Here is a 7,894-nt window from a genome sequence, read left to right on the forward strand (position 1 = left end):
AGCAGGATCTCCCAGTGGCCACACATTTTAATTCCACATCCCATTCCCATTCTGACATGTCTATCCACGGCCTCCTCTACTGTAAAGATGAAGCCACACTCAGGTTGGAGGAACAACATCTTATATTCCGTCTGGGTAGCCTCCAACCTGATGGCATGAATATCGACTTCTCTAACTTCCGCTGATGCCCCACCTCCCCCTCGTACCCCATCTGTCACTTATTTTTATACACACATTCTTTCTCTCACTCTCCTTTTTCTCCCTCTGTCCCTCTGAATATATCCCTTGCCCATCCTCTGAGTACCCCCCCCCGCCCTCCTTGTCTTTCTTCCCGGACCTCCTGTCCCATGATCCTCTCATATCCCTTTTGCCTATCACCTGTCCAGCTCTTGGCTCCATCCCTCCCCCTCCTGTCTTCTCCTATCATTTTGGATCTCCCCCTCCCCCCCCAACTTTCAAATCTCTTATTAGCTCTTCCTTCAGTTAGTCCTGACAAAGGGTCTCGGCCTGAAACGTTGACTGTACCTCTTCCTAGAGATGCTGCCCGGCCTGCTGCATTCACCAGCAACTTTTATGTGTGTTGCTTGAATTTCCAGCATCTGCAGAATTCCTGTTGTTTAAGAGAAAGTCATTGTTGGGGAAAAAAGATCACATGAAATCTCAGCTAGAGTTTGTCAGAAGGCATGTGGAAGACGTTTCTATGGTCTGATGAAACCATAATTGAGTGTTTTGGTCATCAGTCTAAACGCTGCCAAACATCACACAGTATCAAATACACACCATCCCTACCATGAAGCATGATGGTGGCTGCATCATGCTTTGGGGATGCTTCACTGCAGCAGACCCTGGAAAGCTTGTGAAGGTAGAGGGTAAAATGAATGCAGAAAAATACAGGGAAATCCTCGAGGAAACCGGATGCAGTGCGCAAGAGCTCAGCAACTTGGGAGAGGATTTGTTTTCCAGCAAGACAATGACCCCAAGTATAGAGCCAAAGCTATACATGGCTTAAAAACGACAGTTAATGTCCTGAAGTGGCCTAGACAGAGTCCACACCTCAATCCAATTGAGAATCTGTGGCTCACAACCGCCTTGCAATCTGACAGAGCTTGAGCAGTTTTGTAAAGAGGAGTGGGGAAAAACTGCAGTGTCCAGATGTGCAAAGCTGATAGAGACCTATCCACACAGACTCAAGGCTGATATTGCTGTCAAAGGTGCATCTACTAAATACTGACTTGAAGAGGGTGAATACTTATGCAATCAATTATTTTGTGTTTTATATTCGTAATTACTTTAGATCACTTTGTAAGGATCTGTTTTTATCTTGACCCAAAGGAGTTTTTCTGTTGATCAGTGTCAAAAATGCCAAATTAAATCCATTGTGATTCAATGTTGGAAAACCTAAAACTTTAAAATTTCCGGGGGGCGGGGTGAATACTCGTTATAGGCACTGTATTGCATGGCAGTGGGAGTCACTAAAGAGATAACCGATGGCAAAGACATTAACCTACTTTGCTTGAACGCAGGGTGTTAAGTTGTAGGGCAGTCTCATTCCATCCCTCTGCTTACCCTGTGCAGGGTAGTAATCTCCAGACTGCTGTCTGTGACACACACCATTAAGGGTAAGATTAGGATGATTTGGCAGGTGATTGCGTGGCTGAGGAACTGATGCTGGGGGTAGGGGTTCAGATTCAGATCATTGGGATCTCTTCTGACCTGTACAAAAGGGATGGGTTACACTTGAACCCGAGAGGGTCCGATATCCTTATGGGCAGGTTGCTCGAGTTGTTACGAAGGGTTTAAACTAATTTGGCAGTGGGAAGGGAACTGGAATGATAGTGCTGAGGATGAGGTAGTTGATTTACAACCAAAGGCAATGTGTAGTGAGATTCCTAGCAAGGAGAGGCTGATGATGGGGCTAAATTGCAGTCAACAGGATGAGTTACAACGTGAAAGGAGGACAAAATCAGAAAGGGTGAATACAGAACTGAAGGTGGATTATTTGAATGCACGTGGTATATGGAATAATGTAGATGAACTTGTAGCACAACTAGAGATTGGCAGGTACGACATTGTGGGACAAGGAAATGGTGGACGAATTGGATAAGTATTTTACATCCCTATTCACTATGGAAGACGTCAGTAGTATGGTGGAAGTTCCAGAGAGTCAGGGGTCAGAAATGTGTGAAGTTGCCATTACTAGGGTAAAGGTTCTTGGGGAAACTGAAGGGACTGAAGACACCTGGACCAGATAGTGTACACTGCAGGGTTCTGAAAGAGGTGGCTGGAGAGATTGTGGGGGCATTATTAATGATCTTTCGAGAATCACTAGATTGTGGAATGGTTGCAGAAGACTGGAAAATAGCAAGTGTCACTCGACTCTTCAAGAAGAGAAAGAGGCAGAAGAAAGGAAACTATAGGCCAGTTAGTCTTACCAGTGGTTGGGAAGAGGTTGGAGTCAATTGTTAAGGAGGAGATTTCAGGGTACTTGGGGGCACATGATAAAATAGACCATAGTGAGCATGGTTTCCTTAAGGGAAGATCTTGCCTGACAAATCTGTTGTAATTCTTTGAAGAAATGACAAGCAGGATAGACAAAGGTGATGAGTTGATGTTGTGAACCTGGATTTTCAGAACGCCTTTGACAAGGTGCCACACATGAGGCTGCTTAACAAGATAAGAACCCATGGTAGTACCGAAAAATAGTAGCATGGATAAGGCAGTGTCTGATTGGCAGGAGGCAAAGTGTGGGAATAAACGGAGGCTTTTCTGGTTGGCAGCTGGTGATTGGTGATGTTCCACAGGGACCACTTCCTTTTATGTGCAAAGGGACTTGAGAGTCCTTGTGCAGGATTCTCTGAAGGGTCATTTGCAGGATGAGTCTGTGGTGAGGAAGCCAAGTGGGATGTTAACATTCATTTCAAGAGGACTAGAATATAAAAGCAAGGATGGAATGTTGAAGCATCATAAAAGCACTGGTGAGGCCTCACTTGGAGTATTGTGGGCAGTTTTGGTTCCCTTGCTGACACTTGGAGAGGGTTCAAAGGACATTCATGAAAATGATTCCAGGATTGAACAGCTTGTCGTATAAAGAGTGTTTGATGGCTCTGGATCTGTATTCACTAGGATTCAGAAGAATGAGGGGTGACCTAATTGAAACCTATCGAATGTTGAAAGGCTTTGATACAGTGGATGTGGAGGTGACGTTTCCTATGGTGGGAGACTCTAAGAACAGAGGATTCAGCCTCAGAATAGAGGGCCATCCTTTTAGAATGCAGGTAAGAAGGGATTTCTTAAGCCAGAGAGTGGTGAATCTGTGGAATCTGTTGCCACAGGTGGCTGTGAAGGCCAAATCTTTACATATATTTAAGACAGAGGTTGATAGGTTCTTGATTGGTCAGGGCATGAAGGGATCTGGGGGAAAGGCAGGAGATTGGGGCTGAGAGGAAAAATGGATCAGCCATGATGAAATAGCAGAGCAGACTCGATGGGCCAAATGGCCTAATTGTGCTCCTATGTGTATGGTCTTATGGGATTAGGGAATTAAAAATTGGAGACTGGTACATTAAATGGATGTGTAACCCTCAGGTTTGGCTGACGATGTTAGTCTAGGGAAGACAGTCTGTGGCCCTGCCAGACGGGTGAAATCCGAGGTGCGAAGCCTCTTGTTTGTGTGGATGTTGTGTGATCCATTTTCCCCATTACAAATCAGTACCACAAAATAAGAGACAGTACATCATATGCAATTAAACGATTTAGCTTTATAATTCTAAATTTGACTAAAGGGTTGGTAAAGAAAAACAAAAATTAAAGGGCCCATTTTAATGAAACGGTCCAATGTGCACAAGTTGGAGCTCACGGTTTCCCTTCTGGTGGTCCTCCATCGATTTCCCCGGGCTTCGTCGGCTCCTGGCCCCACACCAAATCCACTCCGCCCTGCTGTCTACAACCTCTCCTTTCTGACATCTTCTCTCTCCATCTTCCACCAAACAAAAGACCCAGATCACCTCGGTCTCAGACACACATCAAGAAAAAACACCCCCTTCATTGGACGGCGCACATTCCAAGTCCCCATTATCTCTAGCCATAACCCAAGCGCCGCAGAAAAACCATTATATTAGCAGTGCTTCTGCAGAAAGGCCATTACGTTAGTAATGAAGCCTTTCCCAGGGTGTTACAAATGTTACATCTGAAGAGAAAGTAAACAATATGTTAATAGCCAGCTTATTGATTGAGAATATTGTGGTTATTGTGCCTATCAGTTTCCTTTGGGTTGTTATAGCCAGGGGTGGAGGCAGTGTGGATAAGCTCCCGCTACCTATTAAATGCTCTCAAAGACATGTGTCGTCCTAAATAGCCTCTGACAACCAAACCCTGCTGCTTGCCTTCTCTTCTACCAAGCCTGGCAAAATCATTTCCCTGACAGGAGAACGGGCAAAGTAGGTTACTGGCACCTTAAAATCAGCCGCTTTGGCAAATGGTTCTCGCCAGCCATGGTTGGCAGCTCATCTTGGAGAAAGAAGTCTCTGATAGCAAACCTCCACTGCCTTATGGCTAGACCCATTCATGTGGAAGAGTTTGGGACTAAACCTGAGGCAAAATCCAGAGCTGGAGTTCCTAAGGCATTACTACGTTGTGTTCAAATCTGACTGGCGGCTCCTGCATAGTTGCTGGTGCCAAGCCTGTCTCGGTTTCTGCTGTTCCTTTGGATTCGTCAGCTGCGTGGAGAGGAGGAGCCTCCTGAATGGACACAATATCCATGTTCGGCTCCAACTATCGGAGCGCCTCTTGTGCAAGTCAGTATGTTGTAGGCAAGTTTGTATATGGGAAATGGAGTCACAGGGAGATAAATCTACCAACTTTTCTAGTAAACATAGTTCTGCTTGAGCTTGACCCGTACCCCTCTCTTCTCACTGCTACCATTGAGTAGGTGCGGCAAGAGCCTTGTGTCCTTGTTGCCAGCTTCAGGAGCAGCTGTGGCCCTGCAGTCACCGAGCTCCGGGACCAGTTTCACTCGGTTCAGCACTGAACAGGCCCTGCAGCTGCAGCATGGAGCCATCAGGCCACTGGATCAGCTTCGCTCGCCCCCGCGATGGTAGACTAACTTCCTGGGACGCTGCGGTTCATGCTCTGGGTATTAAATGCTTACCTTTCTACTGGGTGCACGATTTGTTCTTGTCTCACACATTGGATGTTTGCCGGTCTTGGCTGTGTAGGGTTTTTCATGGATTTGACTGTGTTTCTTCATTTTGAGCTGCCTGCATGAAGATGAATGTCAAAGTTGTGTATGATATATGTACATACTTTGATATTAAATCTACTTTGAAACCTTGACACTTTAAAGCACAAAAATAAGTTCCTTGGCCCATTGAGTCTGTGCTGATCGTTCTAATCCTACTCTAACCCATTCTATTCTCCCGACGTTCCCCTGAGCTCGGGTTCGACCCCTCACCTACCTTAGTGATAATTTACGGTGGTCCATCTGCATGTTTTTCGGAAACAGGAGGAAACCCAAGCAGTCAGAGGGAGAAATGCAAACTCCACCCGGCACAAGGAGTCAGTATCGAAACAGCATCACTGGACTCATGTTGCTACATCACTACTGGCTCTGTTACTGCGCCAAGCTCAAATACTTCACAGCACATTGATTCAGAGCACACTGCTGTCAGAGCCTGCGCAGGAGAGATGTTCCAGATACACTGCAGAGTTGCCAATGGAGCCAGCTGGATCCCATTATGTCCATGGTGCTGAACCAGTGACTACACCGCCAACTATAGACATCGAATGGATTGAGCCACATGAACTGAGGGGCTGTGTGTTTGAGGATTCCATTGCTGGGTAGGGAGGGGATACAGGGGTGTGAAAGCCTGCCCCAGCATTGGACAAGTGGCCATGAGAGATGCAGGTACTACCACAGTGCTAACTGCGTGATTACTGCTATTTCACTACCCCAGTTGATGAGACAAGGGATAATTCAGAAAGAGAGGACAGCGAAGATATGCACCTTTCTTCATTGATGTAGGTGTGGGAGTCAGCAGCTAGGCACAGGCGCCATTGCAGAAGGAGTGTGAAGGTGAGTTCAAAGCCTGGACCATAACTAAAAGGATGTCCTGCCGGGAGATGGAATGGAGCCTTTGTTGCAATGGTTCCATGCCAAAGGAAAGTTGGAGTGGTGCAAAACCAGTGGCTATTAGGAAATTATTTGGCAGTGAAAGGGAAGGTGATGCTCCTGAAGTGGGAATGATAGTGAGATAGTAATATCAACGGGGGGCAGAGAGACTATACGGAGCGTTTGACAAAATCCCTGGATTTGCGGAGTTGCAGAGAGCTCTACACATGCACACTTTTTTCACTGTAGCATTGACTAACAGTAGCAATGAGATAAATGGGCAGAAAGTCCCCATTGCTAAAGAGTCAGCAGGTCCCAGCACGATGAGCTTCCATGAACCAAATTAGAAGACCCAGTGCTAGAGGAGGTGATATGGCCCATAGTGGCAGTCTGGGCCAGCTTGGGGTATCATTTGGACTGTGATCTGCCATTTGCTGGGAATAAGGAATATTCAGTCATCAGCAGTAAGCAGTTCAGATGAAGAGTCACAAACAAGAGAAAATCTGCAGATGCTGGAAATCCGAGCAACACACACAAAATGCTGGAGGAACTCAGCAGGCCAGGCAGCATCTATGGAAAAAAGTACAGTTGATGTCTCAGGCTGAAACCCTTCGCATTTCGTAGAAGACCGGAGTCCAGCCCTGCCGAAGGCTAGATGCTGCCTAACATGCTGAGTTCCTCCAACATTTTGTGTGTGTTGCTCAGAAGAGTTAATGACTTCACTGGTTGGTATGAGGCAGCTGGTTCACCTGAACGTCCAGTTGATTGCAATGATCTACTGATAGAGCAGGAGGTTAAAAGTTAGACGTAGAGTGTTGTACTGAGGCATCATGTCAGATGGTGCTGCAATGGTGCAAAAGGGATTGGCAGAGAATTGTGGGCATACCATACTAGCGCCAGAATGAATGGCAAAACTTGCGGTCTGCCCCAACACGTCCTTGCGTATGTTGGTTGTCAACGCGTCATGGTAGAGTGGCGGTTAGTGTGACGCTATTACAGCTCGGGGCATCAGAGTTCAGAGTTCAAGTCCTACATGATCTTTAAGGAGTCTGCGCGCATGGATTTTCCCTGGGTGCACCGGTTTCCTCACACAGTCCAAAGGCATACTGGTTAGTAGATAAATTGATCATTGTAGATAGTTCGGTAGTTCCCTTTAATATCAGAGAAATGTACTGTACACCCTGAAACTCTTGTTCTTTGCAGACATCCATAAAACCAGAAGTGCCCCTAAGAATGAGTGACAGTTAAGATGTTAGAACCCCAAAGCCCCCCCACTCCTCCCGCTAACACAAGCAACAGCAAAGCAATGACACTCCCTCACCCTCACCCACTTCCGCAAAAAAAGCAACAGCACGCTCCACCCACCGAACGTGCAATAGCAAAGCCCCCAATGAAGACCACGATCTGTGATACAACAAAGACTAATCGTTCACCCAGCAATTTGACATACTACAGGCTCTTGCTGTCCCTAATAATGGGAAAAAATGTCCCCTTTCACTGTGACAGGGGAGACGTAATAAAACACTCCCTGATTTGCGGTGTTAAAAGTCTGTTGTGCCACTTTTTTTCCAAGTTCTGTGACCCGAGAATCGGCAACAATCTCTCACCCACTAATGAGAGACAGAGAGCACAACCCAGGGGTGAAAGGGTTATCTTACGAGGATCGTTTGATGGCTCTGGGTCTGTACTCGTTGGAATTCAGAATGATGTTGGGGGGTCTCATTGAAACCTTTCAAATGTTGAAAGGCCTAGACAGAGTAGATGTGGAAAGGATGTCTCCCGTGGTGG

General features: G+C 46.3%; 1 long non-coding RNA gene across 1 annotated transcript; it reads right to left on the reverse strand.

Moving 5' to 3' along the window:
• Nucleotides 1–3,699: 3,699 nt before the first annotated feature.
• LOC140190595 (uncharacterized) lies at nucleotides 3,700–5,600 on the reverse strand. Its single transcript, XR_011883642.1, has 3 exons — nucleotides 5,454–5,600; nucleotides 5,147–5,255; nucleotides 3,700–3,976 (listed from the first exon to the last, which is right to left on the reverse strand). It is a non-coding gene; the product is annotated as an uncharacterized lncRNA (long non-coding RNA).
• Nucleotides 5,601–7,894: the final 2,294 nt, after the last annotated feature.

This window comes from Mobula birostris, chromosome 30 (genome assembly GCF_030028105.1).
Source record: "Mobula birostris isolate sMobBir1 chromosome 30, sMobBir1.hap1, whole genome shotgun sequence".
In the NCBI taxonomy this organism is placed as follows: Eukaryota; Metazoa; Chordata; class Chondrichthyes; order Myliobatiformes; family Myliobatidae; genus Mobula; species Mobula birostris.